Source organism: Diospyros lotus, chromosome 9 (assembly GCF_014633365.1).
Source record: "Diospyros lotus cultivar Yz01 chromosome 9, ASM1463336v1, whole genome shotgun sequence".
Taxonomy (NCBI): domain Eukaryota; kingdom Viridiplantae; phylum Streptophyta; class Magnoliopsida; order Ericales; family Ebenaceae; genus Diospyros; species Diospyros lotus.
In genome coordinates, this window is record NC_068346.1 from 24858449 (window position 1) to 24875068 (window position 16620).

General features: G+C 36.5%; 1 protein-coding gene and 1 long non-coding RNA gene across 5 annotated transcripts in view; one reads left to right on the forward strand and one right to left on the reverse strand.

Moving 5' to 3' along the window:
• Positions 1-15144, reverse strand: part of LOC127809191 (putative disease resistance protein RGA4) — a 28001-nt gene extending 12857 nt beyond the window's left edge. Inside the window, exons 1-6 of one of the 4 annotated variants that reach the window (XR_008025092.1) lie at positions 15007-15144; positions 14634-14706; positions 14430-14508; positions 14146-14223; positions 13920-14061; positions 12970-13223 (exon numbers count right to left, since the gene is read on the reverse strand). The gene's annotated coding sequence lies outside the window, so the exon portion shown is untranslated. Of the gene's footprint in view, positions 1-12969; positions 13224-13919; positions 14062-14145; positions 14224-14429; positions 14519-14633; positions 14707-15006 lie in introns of those variants that run through there. The other 3 variants (XR_008025091.1, XR_008025093.1, XR_008025094.1) reach the window with 3 other exon arrangements.
• LOC127809195 (uncharacterized) overlaps positions 1-15172 on the forward strand; it is a 50974-nt gene extending 35802 nt beyond the window's left edge. The window contains exon 2 of the long non-coding RNA XR_008025095.1: positions 13409-15172. This is a non-coding gene — a long non-coding RNA (uncharacterized LOC127809195). The remainder of the gene's footprint in view (positions 1-13408) is intronic.
• The last annotated feature ends 1448 nt before the right edge of the window (positions 15173-16620 follow it).

Genomic DNA, 16620 nt, shown 5'->3' on the forward strand with positions numbered 1-16620 from the left:
AAGTCCAAGATCGTAAGTTAGTGTTATAGGCATGATGGATCCATGTTATATAAAATTACTTAATTAGTAGGGGAATATTGCCATGCATTGAGCCCATTGATGACCTCTCATGTCTGCATCTTATCTTTTGTTCCCTAGCTAGTGTCTCTCTACTTCATTCTTCTCAATTCCAACTTCTCTAATTGCTTTATTATATATATTTGTCTCACTTGCTTTCAACAGAATTATATTCTTATTCTTGCATCAATGAAAGAGATCACAAATTAAGAGAGCTAGGCTTAATATGTGTAAATAGATAACTAATCATGTATTGTATATAGAGATAAATGATCAACACTTCTGAACCTTGCTATCTCGGGGCCAAGAGGAATTGACAAAAGCATCCCCAATGGTTGCCCAGAGCTGCAGGCCAAGGTTGTACATTTGACGTCAATCAAGTCAAAAAAAAAACACAAGCAAAAACAAAAGGTGGGCTACGCGGAGACGAGGGAGGGAGAGAGACAGAGAGAAGGGGGCGGGCGAGGGTCGGCCGAGAGAGAGGACCTTGGAAGTGGGCGGCGGCGGCGTGGCGGGGGGCGACGGTAGTGCGCAGACGCGGTGGCGACGATGGCGTGGGTGGGCTACGCGGAGGCGAGAGAGGGAGAGAGACAGAGAGAAGAGGGCGGGCGAGGGTCGGCCGCGGGTGAGAGAGAGACAGTGTGGGCGAGGGGCGGCGACGATGGGGTAGGTGCCGCGGGTGAGACAGAGAAAGAGAGAGGGAGAGAGAGAGATGCGGTGTGGGCGAAGGGTGGCGACGGCCACGGGTGAGAGAGAGAAAGAGAGAGGGAGAGAGAGATGCAGTGTGGGCGTGGGCGACAATGGCGGGCGAGTGGGAAACAGAGAGGGAGAGAGAGAGGCTGAGAGGGAAACAGAGAAAGAGAGGCGTGATGGGATGGTTTTGGGCGGGCGGCCGCGCCCGCGGGGGGGGAGGGTGTGGATCTCAGCCGTTGATGGATCTCAACCATGGATCTCAGCCACACAAACATAGATTGTCTCTACACATTTTCAAAAACCTTCTTGCTATATTATATAGATATATATCCACTCAAAATTAACTTATTAGCCTGACATTTCAGTCATGTTTAGGATTAAATTTAGTACCTGTTTATAGTACACAAATGCCTTTAATTAAGGGGTGGGCCATTGATGATGACAGTGAATTATTGTCGAAATAGATGACCATTGTTTAAAAAGAAAAACAGATTGCAACTTCTCCCAATCAATCACTAAAGTTATAAGAGGGCTTAAATGCTCAGTTCCAATACATAGTTATAAAATTCACAAACTCTACAGAAGAATCCATTAATTTAAGTCGAATTTTATTTTAAATTATTTTTTTATTTAAATAATCTCATTTTAATTAAAAAACAATAATATTATTTTTTTTATTAAAAAAATCATAACTTAGTTGAGTTGTTAATTTAAAAGTCTGTCGATTCAATCCGTGATTTAGGTAGAATCCAAAATTCGAGTTGGTATTATAATTATATATATATATATATATCTCAATCTTCAAATTGAAATTCAAGTTAGTTGGAACGTGGTAAGAGAGATAAGAATCATTAATGAAAAGGACCTTGCTATTTGTCCTTTTTTATCATTTCAATTATTGATGTTAAGATAACTATGTCATTTAACATTTTATTTACCAATAATAACATCTCTAGTCACAAGTCAAAATTTTATTCTCTCACCTGATTTAATGAATTTTTAGAATCTCAAGAATATAATTATATCATAATTTAAAAATCCCTCATAACCCGAACCCAAATATTAAGTCCCTGTTAAACCCAATTGCATGCAATGGGAATCGAATCATAGTGACGATTGTTCACTAAACTTAAAGTTTATATTTATTATAAATTTTATACTTTAATTTATGTATTCATAAGAAATTACAGTGTATCAGTAGATCAAAAAGGAGAACATATTTTGATTCTGAAAAGAGCTGGTTGATATAGGAAAATGAGACGTCCTCCGACATGCATGCATCGTGCGTTTGCAGGTGATGAGACTGAGTATCCAGCGTCAGTGAAGATTCTCAGGTGGTAGCATAGTATCAACTAGACTCTCATTAATGTGGATGAGATCTGCCATTAATGAAAATGAGATCTGAGGTGGACGCACGAATATCCAGTAAGAGCTGCAATGATGTTGCTGCAGATTGGCGTAGGGCTAGATGAAGCTAAGATTGGGCCACGATAAATGGGCCAGATTAGGCCATGAGAGAGGGGCCGGATTCAGCCTAGACGATCCATAATTATTTTTGGTTAAATGTATAACTAAATATATAACTAAATGACTAGATTATAATAATACCATCCAAAGACAAGGGATTATGGAATGATTTGGTCTTAATTAAAAATGTGTATAGTTAATAATTAGCTAGCTAGCAGTAGCAGCCTCTAGTACCTCACTTATATTAATTGTAGGTACCAAGAGCTAACTAAGATCAAGAGGCATGGCATCATCATTGTGTTCCAAGCAAAGTTTATCGTAATAATTAAATCAGATTTAATTCATGATTCAACCTAAGATATTGATCATTTTTTGAGAGGATTAATCTTGGTTTATTGCAATTAATTTAAATGATATGTTTTTAATTTTTTTTTAAAAATTAAAATGATATTAAAAAATATTAAAAATAATTTAAATAGAGTTAATCGAACCGCGAAAAAAAATTGAATTTTATTTGAGTTTAGAAAATAATTTTTTTTAAATTAAAGAATTAAAAGGGGGTATAAATTAAAATTCTATAAAATTAAAATTTAAACTCATTTTCCACCTTCCAATCAAAAACACCCTAACCCTTAGTAATTACATGACTCTTTACTGTTCATTTCATTAGACGATCGAATTTCGCAATCAATTGAGTTAGGTGAGGTTAGTTTAATAACATGTTATGCGTTGTAGGGGTGGTATAGTATTTTAGGAATTGTTTGCTGTCAGCATCCATGCTAGTTTGCCTGTCTCCAAGTGCTTTAATTTTACAATAATAATCCATCCTCAAACCGTACACAAATTTGTTAGATCTTGAAAAGAAAAGACCACCTCCCCCGATGAGTGTGATTTTGTTCACCCCCTTTAGTGGGGGTTGAACAAAATTTATCATATTCTTTTACTCGTTATTTTTATTCTTCTCACACATGTTATATATTTTTAAGTCATCAATAAAGAGATTTTTTTTTTCTAGACAACGTCTTGTGAAGTGAACAATGCATTAAACATCTCCATGAGTTTATGTAGAACAATATGTTGTGTGGGGAAACAATCATTTACATTTTTATTATTATTTTTGTTGAGACACAAAAGTGCTTTTGAAGTTACTATTAATCATGTTTGAACTAAATTATGAGTGTTTGTTTGAATTAAATTATGAGATTTTTATTTTTTTGTATTTAAAGCTATCCTTATTAGGTTATTCATCTACGCCCATGCAATCAGTTAAGCTGCTTTGGAAATGCTTGTTGAGTGTTAAAATTCCACTTTTAATATGTTGTGCTTATTGGTATGTTTGCAGCCATCCTTAGGGGCTGGCTTTTGAGGGGGTGGGGGTTTGTGATTTCACCATGGATTTGAATGATATTGATTAGCACGCTTATTCGTATCTGAATTCGTATCTACATCTATAAATAATTCTTTGACTAGCAGCTGAATTCGTAACTCTTATTCATTTAAATGAATATTTATGACAGAGCTTACCTGACAAACTTTAATTTGATATTCATAAAATCATATGGCAGAATATTTATGCTCTGGAGACAAATGTGTTCACCTAACATGTGCATTACAGCTTGGCAAGTTTAGGGTTTTATAATCCGAAAAACAGTTAATTTGTGTTTAATAGCATTTAGGTAAAAAAGAAAATGTTTTCTAATTTACATGAAAAATAAAAATCATCTTCCCTTAGATGAAATTTTTTATGGAAAAATAGCCAAAAACATGCTTTAATGATTGTATTATGGAATTGAATTTCATAAAAAATTATAGTATGTCAAATAATAAAGATGAAATCTAATTCTTTGAATAAGATATTTTTTATGGACTCCATATTATCAAACACACCCTTTAACCCGCAATTGTGAGCAATGTGACAGCAAGCCTAATTCTTTCCCTTTTGACCCGCATTGATCTCTCGCTGTCTGTTCCCTGCAACAAATCTATCTTTTTCTATCCTTGTATGTTTGCGCCATTATCATTACATTGTTGGCACCCAAGGTTTGGCTGATCATCATACTCTCTGAAATTTAATTGCCTTTTGTTCATTTTTAGACACTTCTCTCTTGGAACTAGATCATGTAGTATTTTCCTGTTCAAGTCTCTAAACATAGTTTTGAACATCGCATCTTTCTGCTTTGCTTATATTCATTCATCATCTGGCTATCTCACATTTACTTTCTTGAAAGAACTAATCAAACCATGGTAAAGTCATTTTCTTTCTTGAAATGTGGGCATCCCACATTTTTGTACAATTCCTTAAAAAACATAACACTCTTGTTACTATTTTTATCATTTTCTAGATTACAAGACAAATGACAAGCCAAAAAGAACGAACATTTCCACACAGTTATCGACCACTCTATCACAACTTTTCTAAGTCAGCTTCATTACAGTAAAAGATTTAAAGAATCTGCAAACTACACATGTCAAAGAAAGCACTACCAACTAACAGATGTCCTGTAAAACCATCTCAGGCTAGCCATCTTGCACCAAGATTTGAATGAACGCATATATAAAATCTAACCACAAATGCTGCAGCAGCCACAACCTATCAAAGCAAGGTGCTGTTATTTCATCATTCATTAACTAAAAGCTCCCTCTAAAACACCATTTTCTCCCAATTTAAAAACCCAACAAAAAAATTCAAAAGAAAAAAGAACTCAAAATATCTTCAATAAAAATATACACAAATTGATTGGTTGGCTTTGGAAACCCTATGACAAGTCCAAATATCCCTGTTCCTCACTTATGGCATAGAGTAGTTTATTGTACATAAATTCCTGTTCAGAAAAAAAGAAACAATTAACAGCAATGAACAAAATTGATCAAGCAAAAAGAAACAATTTTGGACATACATAATTTCTTGGGGTCACCGGAGGATGGTAGGTTGGTGGTGCCTGGAGTTGGACAAAAAGAAACAATTAACATTAATGAAATACAGATCAAGCAAAGAGGTGAAACAAATTCAAGCAAAGAATTCACTTTCTTCATCCATCCTTTTTTCGGAAGCAGCTTCCATACTATATTGTTCAAGACAAGTTGAGTATTTCCAAATACATGCCAATCAAAGAAACCCAACACAGATTTCGACCATTTACTAACAAAAATCAAGTGAAATAATGTAAAAAAATTCTGTTTAAAGATGCACGCAAGCAAATCGTTAATACGCTCACATTCTGACCAATAATAGAGAGACACCAACAAACAAAATTGCAGGCAAATAAGAAGCACAAGCAGAAGCAATAGAGTGCGGATGTTGGAGCATTTCCAAACAAAAAAACTAAATCAGCATTTACCTGAAGAAGAAAGAGAACAAAAAGATGTCGCCAGAGGTGAAGGAGACGCGGTGAGGACCAACGAGGGTAGGAGGAGACGCACGGAGGACTGACGTCGAAGCTGGACGACACGCCGAAGGTGGAGGAGACGCATGAAGGACCGACGTCGGAGCTGGACGACACACCGAAAGTGGAGGAGACTCACGTAAGAGGGGGAGAGGGAGAGAGAGAGAGTGAGAGAGAGAGAGAGAATGAGTGAATAAGGAAAAAGCTCTTTGGGCAGGTAAACAAAATAGTCGGCTGCACAAAGTAAATTAAAATAAATATTTTAAAATCGTCCGAAAACACTGCGCTTGATGTTCACCCCCATTAACTTGACGGGGGTTACGCTCACCCCTTTAAGGGGGTGAACAAAATCGCACTCCTCCGTGATGTATTGATCTACCATGTCATTATCTCTGTAATACCCAGTATTAAATAATAAGAGAATTTTTGAAGATATGGGTCAAAATGATATTTAGCAAAGTTTCGGGCTTAAGTGCAAATTCAAACGAAAGACGAATGACTAAGTTAAGATGAGCCAATTGAGGATAAATGGCACAATTGGGCGATATTTGATAAAAATCAAGAGATCCCGAAGAGTTGAAGTCAAAAGCACGCAGTTAGGAGCATCCAGGCAAAAGTACAGATTTTGTAAACTGCCCGAGGGAGGTCGAAAGGGCAAGTTTTTCAAAAATTCCGAAGGGAAATGGAAAATATAGAACTTGAGGGTCGTTGTGGAAGTGTTAGAAAGTCTATGGGTACCCAAGAAAGGGAGGAAATGCAATTAAAAGAAGGCTTGGGGCTAAAATGCAATTTTTGAAAAATTGCAATGTGTGTATCCGACCGCCCGCCTGTGGCAGCCAGCGGTCGCTTCTGGGGCATCGGGCAGGTCGCCCGGAGGCTCTAGGCTAGCCTCCAGGCGATGATGAGCTCGTTGGGAGCTTCCATTCGCCGGAAAATGGCGTGATTTGATCGGAAATCATGGCCAAAAGATTTTCGATTTGGCCGGATCTTTCGAGGGCTTAGGCTCGCGATTTGGTGCTTTTTAATTGGTTTAGAAGCTAGATCTAGGGTTAAGGGGATAAGGGCTGTAATACCCGAAAATAATTTGAGGATAAAAAATGATATTTGATCAAGGGCATAAATGGAATTTGTGGAAAAATAAGACTATAGGACACACTAACACAGCTTTGGACGACCGAATTAGTCAGAGGGAGTACCTCGGACCCTAGTTAATTAATGAAAATGGTATAGTATCGACGAGCATTTAAAATTATGATTTTTAGTGATAAAAGAAAGAAGATCGGGAACAGTTTTCGGTACAGCAAAAATACAACTGCCAATCAGATCATATTACCAAATTGTTATAGACGATATCCGAGAAATCAACGGAGAGTGTCAAGGACTAGTATTCGATGTATAAAACAACCCTTAAGTGGTTTCAGGTTGAATCGATTGGATTTAAGGTCAAATAAATCAGTCGGGCCTAAGTGTAATTTTCTAAAAATTACCCGAGGGAGGTCTAAACGGGAATTTTTCGAAAGATTCAAGGGAGAAATGAGAAATACTAATCTTGAGGGTCTTAGTGAGAGTGTTAGAAAGATCAGGGGCTTGAGGATAAGGACCAAAATGCAAAACAAAATTTCATGGGGGCCTAATTGTAATTTTCAGAAATTTCGCACGTACATGGCAGATTTGGCTGAGATTTTGACCTGATTTTCCGGCGATTTGGGCAGCCTAGGGTCGTCAGGGAGTGGCCTATGGTGGTCTAGGAAGCGTGGGGAAGAAGCCTTGGCCGGAGATCGGCCACGTGGGGGCGGATTTTGGCTATAAATAGCCAAGGGTTTCGGCCGAGAAGGAAGCACCAAATCGAGCTCATTTTTGAACGATTTTTGGAACTTTGATAGAGGGCTTTTGGTCTCTAGGAGTCAAGGATCATTTTGGGATCGATTTGAGGCGTTTTGGAGTAGGTTTGAGGAGGTGTCGAGTTCGGCCGAAGGTTTGTGGCGGTCCGCCTAGCCGGACCTGTAACCGGCCATTTAGGCCACTTTCCGGTGGCCTTTCGGCCTGATTTTTATAGCATCGTGATCGATTCTCCAAGGGCTTTTGAACGGCACCGATTTTGTAGCCATCGGAGCAGTCGCCGGCGACCGGCTCAAGGTAGAAGACGATAGGCGCGTGACTGCCACGTGCCAGTTCAAACCAGTCAACCACGCGCCCGCGCGTGAGGGCGCGTGAGACCTCAAGTAATTTCAATTTTTTTTATTTATTTTAAGAAAATTAAATTATGAATCATTATGTAAAAATATTTGAGAAAATAGTCGTATAGATATTTATTTTGGATTATTAGAGAAGAAAATGGGAGAAAAATAGGAAAAATATGAGAAAATTAAGGAAAATTATAATTGTTGGATAAATGTGATGATTATGGTGCCTTGAGGGTTGAGATGAAGTGACTCGTGCGAAGTTCGAAGAATGCACGCAAATCGAGGCAAGCACGCAAATCGAGGCGACTCGCGCTCTTCAAGAAAGTTGAGTTACAAGGTGAGTGTTCGCCCCCAACTTTGTTTTGACTTGTGAGTGGTCTTCATCCCTATGGCTTGGGTTTTTGTGATGAATTGTCCAAATGATTGTTTACACCTACATTAAACGTTGATTTTAAGTGATGCATGTTATGATTTAAGTTATGCATGTTATGATTTTTCGACCATTGGCATGTTTTGTGTCGTCCATGTGAGACGTGGGTTGGTAACCTGTGACGTAACCCAGAGTGACAGCACTCGCGATGCGTACCTAGGATTAATGCTAGGTGACCCACTTGGGACGGGGCTGAGACGGATTTCACCCTACGGGACCCAAGTGGCGGGGCTGAGAGTGGACACCACCCCGGTTGTTGGCTCAAGTGGCGGGGCTGCGAGTGGACACCACCCTAGGTTCCTTTGAGCAATAGCATTAATGCCGAGGTGACGTCGATTCCGAGGATAGTGCTGATGTGACACTCTTGGGGCTAGGGTTGCGTTGGGTTTTGAAATGTTTTTGAGTTGGAGCGTAAAGCCTAACGATGACAATGGGGTGATTCCCGGGTTCATATGTCGAGGTTGTCCCTCTTAAGCAGGACTGGTTTGCCAATGGGTCGGTGTGGTCGTGTCGCCTTTAGAGAGATTGCATTTTCCCCGGTTAGGGTTAAATGCTGTGTGGGATTCTCTTAGGCTGGTGCATGTCGGGATTTATCGATTTTGTATATGATTTTTCATATCTGCATGAAAACGTTTTTAAACTCTCACTTAGATGATTCAGCATCTAATTTGGACTATGTCCCTGGAATATACAAATGTTCCAGGTAAAAGCAGTGGCGCCAAGGGAAAGAATGTCATCGAGATGTAGCTGCTATGTTTAGATTCGTAGGTTTTGTCTATGATTACGATGTTCAAAGGTTATGTAGTATTTTCATATGAAACATCGGTTTGGTTATTGTAAAGGAATTGTCGGTTATATATCATTGAGGTTTCGATCTTGCTTCCGCTGATGTGATTGCTATTACCTGTCTTAGTTTATTTATTATTAAATTTGGATATGCTAAGAAGGTACGATCGGGATTGACGGGAAACGATTATGATGAAAGTATATGTATCGAGAGACTTATGTTGTGTGTTTGATGTTGAAAAAAAAAATATATATATATATATTCCCAAAATCTCGAATTAACGCTCGTTCTGAGAAAACGGGGCGTTACAAGGGCAACCGATCTATGGTGGAAAATCAGGTCGAGAGAGGGTATAAATAGACGTCGAGAGGCCGAGGGTTTTTTTTTTAAATCGAGTGAAATTAAGGGCATTTCGGCTTGAATCGAGGTGCAAGGATAAGGGGATTTTGTTCTTAGTGTTCTAAGGATTGATTCTGGAAAATTTGGGAGCGTTTGGTATAGATTTGGAGGGGTTTCAGTGTCTTGGCCGGAAAAGCGAGGGCCGCCGGACCGCGACCTGCAACTGGCTTTTAAAGCCACTTCCGGTGACTTTTTCTGACGGGTGAAGGCACCATTGAGGTCGCCTCAACAAGCTCTGCAAGCCCCTATAAGAATTTAGGGCATTGGAGGTCGCCGAAATCGGAGAAGACGACCGAAGAAGACAACCAGACGGCGGCGCGTGGCTCCCATTCGCAGGACCTCGGGGTGGCGCATGAGGGCGCGTGAGGTAGGGTTTTTATGTGTTTTAAATTTCATAATTTAGGTAGAATTATTTTAGGAATTATCATAGAAAAATATTTTGTAAAAACTGATGTTAGGTATTTTTAATTAATTTTTGAAAGTATAAATGTTTGAAAAATAAATAAAAATAGAAAAAAATTGTGAAAAAATAGAAAAGTTGATTCCAAAGGTCTTAAATAGTGAAATGGGTCGTTGGAAGAAGGATTACGCGATTTTCGAGGTGTGGCACATTTTTCGAGGCGAAATCTGGACTTTTCTAATTTGAGGTGTGTGGTTTGATTCTAGCTTTACCTTGTTTTGGAAGTGTTTTTAAGTGCTTGTGGTGGGTTCTAGTGAGCGGTTATACCCTCCTAGACATAGATTGTTTTACAAGGCTTTTACTCACGATCATTGTGTCGATATTCGCTACATTGCATTAACTGTTTTATTTTAAAATGTTGGTGCATGGCGTGTAAATTTTCATATCATTTGGGGTCAAGTTTAATTGCATCGTTGGGTTCGTATGGGGCGAGATGGGGTCTTCTTGAGATTGGGACAATGTTAAACCAGGTGAACGGGTGTCACACTGGGGCACTCGAGGGAATAATGTTAAACCAGGTGAACGGTTGTCACGACAGTGCACTCGAGGGATTAACGTTGGACCAGGTGAACGTGTGCCATAGTGGGGCATGTCAGGGTGATATCTCGAGTTAGACGTGTCTTGCATGTTGTCATATAGTATGCCATGCTCGTATGTTTTTCATGCATTGTATAACTGTTTCATACCTTCACTTAGATGGTTTATCATCTAACATGGGTTATGCCCCTGAAACATTCAACGTTCCAGCCAGGGACAGCAGCGAGGTCGAGGACACGACCGATGAGCCAGTGGTGTTTGTTGATAGTTGTTGTTGTTGTATTATTTTGGAAGCATTGATATTCACTATGTTATATATCGCTTGACGATGTTGTAATCATTAGTATTGGTGTTGTATACATATGACGGTATAGGAACATTTTGTGTGTAACAAGTGATAGGCCACGTCATTTTGATTAATTAAGTATTCCGTTGTGTTTATAATATCTCGTTCGGTTAAAATTATGTTATTATTAACTAAACGAGTAAGACTAGAACTCTTGGGGTTTATATCCGCATGTGAAGATTGTTCATGAAATCACCGTGGGTGTCGGCTGTAGTTTTACGACGAGTGTTTCATCTGCATATGAAGATTGTGCTCACAGGCGCCACGAGTGACGAACTTGGAAAAGAAAAAAAAAAATAACCGAGAATTTCCTTATAGTGACACGCCTGTATAGGATAGGGTGTTACAATCTCTCTACGAATCTTCAAGTCTTTTTTTACAGTTAGACAATTTTCATTCATGTGAGGGATTGAAAAAAATTTGTATTAGATAAATCATAAAACATGAACATCCTCCTAATTAAAACAAATTATGGGTGAATGAGAATTGATCTCAAATAACCCTTGGTTAGCATGTTTTTATGAAAACTTAAGACTGCGTTCTGTTTGTGTTTTAATTTTTTATTTTAAAAATTTATTTTTAAAAAACTAAAAACGAGTTTTGTTTGTCACACTAAAAACTGTTTCTCAAAATAAAAATTTAGAAAATATGTTTTTTTTGAAATTTTGAGAATAATTTTTTAATAATATTTTATTCAATAAATTTGATTATTCAATAAATCGGAAATGTTTAATGTTAATATATTATTAAAAAAATAAATACATTTTAAAGTTAATGAATTTTATAATATTTTTTTTCATTATAATAATAAAATATAATAAATAAATAAATATGTTTTAAGTTTAGAATTTATTTTGAATGAAAACACCTAAAATAATTTTTTATTATTTTGAATTTTTTTATAATTTTTTTTTATTTTCAAAAATATATTTTTAAAACTAGCAAAAAAGAACTCGTTTTTATTATTTTAAAAAATCAAAAATTAAAAATAACTTAAAAATAGGAAAAAGAACGTAATCTAAAACTTTCAATCTCACATTCAAAGAACATGAGTTTTTCCTTGTGGTTTATGTAGAGGTTATTCACCTAGTTGTATGTGTTTCCTTGTGGTTTGTGTAGAGGTTATTCAACTAGTTGTATGTGTTTGGTGAAATGATCATTCAACTAATGGTTGTTGAATCTTTTACAAATGTGATAGGTTGATGATCACATTCAAATGTGAGCGTGTTAGGTTGATCACATTCAAATGTGAGCATGTTAGGTGAATTCATGACATATTATGATGTCAATGACTGATTTGTCTCCCTATAAATAGATGGTGAAGTAGTGAAGAAAGGAGAAGAACAATGTTCAATAAAAATGAATATGTATGTATAAGTGTGAAATTAAGAGTGAAGGAAAGAAAGGAAAGAGTTTTCTTGTGATAACATTTGTGTTAGTACTCTTGTGAAGGAAAAGTGTGAGTGCTCGTGTAAGGAATACAAGAGAAACAGTTCTTATTTTCTATTGCCATTTTCTCCTTTTGTTTCCATTCTAAAACATAGAAGATTCGTAAAAAGATTTTGAGCTCATAGTCCTTTGGTTCGTGACTCTCAAAAGGAAATGCATTCTTGGAAAGTCAAGTTGTTGAAACTCTGGAAGAATACTTGTAAAAGATCATTTGCATCAAGTAACGAGCATTTAAGTCATAAGACAAAAGGGCTTAATCCTTGACACCACCACCTTCGTATCCTTGGACAAATAGTGTCTTATACTTATATTGGTTTTAATTTTATACCAAGTTATTTTAAGTATAATAACTTGTTTTGTACATGTCAATATACATGTTAGGTATTCAATTACAACTTCTAATATTTCTTAATATGCATGCAAGGAAATTGTTCTAATTCAATTTCATATACAAGTATATCTTACTTTATAAGTTAGAATGCTATGTAATTGTTATAATGCTTAGAGTTAACCTAAACAATATTGCCAATTAAATTAAATCTCCCAAAACCATTTAAGCGAGACAACATCACCATTTTGCAAAATCCAGTGACCGGTTCGCGTGAATACTGTTCCTATAGAGTCATTTAGATTCAATAGAACAATCTTTGTAAATATCATCAGGGAAAAATAAATTCGACTGTAAGTTGTCCAGAATTATCAGCATCAATATATATGTACCAGTCTATAAAAAATGTTATTCATACAAAAAATTCTCAAATTAAGTACATGTTTTTCATGGCTATGTATCATGGAAAGGAAAACAGAAAACAAACAGGAATTATGTATTCTAGCACATTATCATCAGCCTTTTTTAACTTTATCCACACGAGCTGTAAAGGAAATCTAGCAAACACATCAGCAGCCTGAAAATTAAGCTTCAGTTACTCCAATTTCGATAATTGTCTGCATGTTCTCATGAGTCAGGTTCATTTAGATTCACAGTCAAGTAGTGAGTCTCCTCTCCCCGTCGGTTTTCTTTGTCCATGAGAACTGAAGTCAAACAGCAAAACGGTAAAGATGATACTGACAAAAACAAGTTTTCAAAATTTGTAAAGATGATACTGAAAAAATGGTTTAGGAGAACCAAACAAGATGAACAGAACTACTCAGAAGATCACTAGACAAACTGCATGCGGACAACAGTGGATCGTTGAAATTTTAAATTTGATAATAAGGTAATATTACATAATATGACAAATAAATAGAATAAAAGTGGATAATATTATACTAGGGTAATTGGAAAATGCTAATTCATATAAAACTCACATGATTTGACACTAAATTACTCAAGAGAACAGGGAAAGAAAACCAGAATGTCAAAAGGAAGCAGCAGCTAGGACTTTGGAAAACTAGAAAACTATCATGCTTATATGTCTTAAATTATTTTAGACATGTTTTATCAGTATCACATGCTTAACCAACTCTAAGACCAATATAAAACTACAGAACCATTTCTTCACTACCAATATAAAAAATAAAATAACAAAAATGTCATGTTTATAGTTCTCATCACTAGATATATTTGATTTTCCTTTGCTTGTTTAGTTAGCGGAATATTAAATTATTTCACTTGACGTTATTGAATTAAAATAATTTCATTTAAACATATTATTTAAAAAAAGAAAAGCCTTTACTTGTTTAGGAAATTAAAGATATGAAACAACTTAAGTTGATTTAGTCTAATACCTGGTTTGATGTGGATGTCTGATGTATGCTTGATCCATACCACACGGGAGTGCACTGATGATTCTACCATTGAGTCTGAACTAAAGCATTACTTTGCAGCCTCAACCAGAGAAAGTACACATGATCAACCTACAGGGAAACTCTGCATAAGCACATAATGCTCATCGGTCATCAACTTTAGACATCTTATCAATATTTCAAGATTTCACAGCTGTAAGATCAATACCTGCAATTTGATTCTGTAAATGGAATGTACATTCAATGTATGAAGTGTGAAAAAATTTCCTTAAAGTTTGTCACAGGCCTGCAAAACCCCATAAATACAAGTATCACGAAAAAAACTGGTAGAGTGACAATTTGTTTCTGATGTCTGATGTCTGTTTGATTATTATTATTTAAATTCTTATGATCAACCTAAGGGAAATACAGCATATGCACATAATGCTTATGGGTCATCAACTTTAGACATCTTGTCAATATTTCAAGATTTATCAGTAGTCAGATCAATACCTGCAACTAGGTTCTGTATATGGAATATACATTCAATGTATGAAGTGTGAACAAATTTCCTCAAAAGTTTGTCACAGGCCTGCAAGACCCTATAAATACAAGTATCATAAGGAAAACTGGTAGAGTGACAACGATAACTTGCAAATTAAATAAGAAATCCCCCAAGAAAAGAACATCTTCATATACATGGGAAGCATGACACACCTTCCAGAGAAAATAACTGCTTGTCATTTGAAAAATTCTCAAGTGGCCATTAACACGAACACCCAGCCTGTCCCTATTGCCAATCCGAAACTCTTAAATGTTAAAGACCTGACAATACCACCATTCTTGGAAGGAGAAATGAATAAGACAAAAACTCTCTAATATCTCCATTATTCTAAATTATTCCACGGTGCAAATTCTCATTCACCCTTTCAGGAGTGTTAAACACAAGCCAAAACCACCTCTTGCAAATTAATTAGTTCAAAATTTATTATTTACGCATAAAATTTAGTTTCCATACACATATGCTCATTGACTAAGCTCCCATCAAGCAAGAACATAAAGGTGTTAAAAGGTAACTTCAGTACGGTACCTGATCCAGCCTATTCCAGCCTCTATGACGAAACAACATTGATTACCCTTTTAACTTATCAACCCCAGTCCAACCACCATACCAACACCAAAAAGATGTCGAAAGGAGGCCAAAAAGAAGACATTAAACAGAAGCTGCATTAGTCTCAACAGAAACCAAACGAGCAGAACCTGATTTATCCATGACAAGAAATTAAGATTAATAACATCAGTAACTCTCCACAGAGTTGAGAATGCAATTTGACTTTTCATCACGGAATTTGAAGCTGGGCTTATCTGCTTCAATGTTATGGGACTGCACCCTGTGAATATATAACAACACCAAAACCAAGAAAAAGTGATAAAAAAATAAGATACTATAGTCTAGAATGATAAACAAATTTATCTACGAAGATCAATAAGATTACATAATGTCTGCAGAGAGATCAATTTCCTGCAATCAAGATCCCTTTCTCAAAGTAGAAAGGTCAAGGATAAGCGGACTTAAATGTGCGAAAACAGGAAATCAGTTGGTGATTGTAAACTAAACATGGTTTAAAATTATCAGATCAAACTCATTCGAAAGAGATGAAAAACACTTAGAATGTTAAACTAAACATGTTCACTTAGTTGCTAAGAGAAGTGGGAAATCAAATTAGAATGTTTAACACATACAGCAGCAGCAGCAGCAATGACTTCGGGAGACTAGAAAAGCGAGAATGAATCGATCGTAAGAGCTTACCTCCCAAAGGTCGGAAATCGATGAGGCGCGGTCCAAGAATGGCCAGGAGATCACCGCACAAATCAGCAAAGAGATGTCGCACAAATCGGCAAGGAGAGTCGGTGTATGAGGGGAGGACACCGGCGCCGACAAGGGGAGAGAGGGGGAGAGACTTGAGTCTCCAAAGAGACAAATAAGTTTTATACATTAGGCAACTAGGGCATCCAATAAATTGGCTTCTCAGAGCAAATGGGCCATCACAAGAAATGCAAAGCAAATAGGCTAGGCATCTTCATCTCTTGAGTAAATGGGCTAAGACTCATTTCTCCTGCTCCTACAAAGAGATGGTAAATGAATTTAATACTCCGTTGCCAAAACCTATAAAAATTATAACTGCCAAAACATGTATCGCCTTGGACTTGAACGTGACAAAGCATCATCATCTGTAAAATGATAAGTAATCTCATAGAAGCTTGCTAATGGCCTGGAAAAGATCATAAATCCAAAGTATTAAAATATGGTATTACATGAAAACAATGTTAGTCTCTAGATAGCTCCTATATCATCATTGTGCCTGCCTTCGTTTTTTTTGTTTTTGAGTTCTATTAAAAAAAAAATTGTAGTATTTTAGAAAAATGGGATTTTTCTCGAACAAAATAATCATAAGAGAAGAAATAAATAATTTTAGGATAGATTAGGTAGGTAGGGCAGAGAGGTTGGTTAATTTGTCATTTTGTTGGAAGCTCAGCCCCTTTCCCAATTAATTGAAAAATGTTACGACTATTTAAATAAAAAAATAATGTGGATAATAAAATAAATAAATAAATAATTAGAGAGAATATGGAATAATAATAATAAATCAAAGAAAGGAAGAAAAAGGTTAAATACCTTGATATTTAAGAATATTAGCCACAC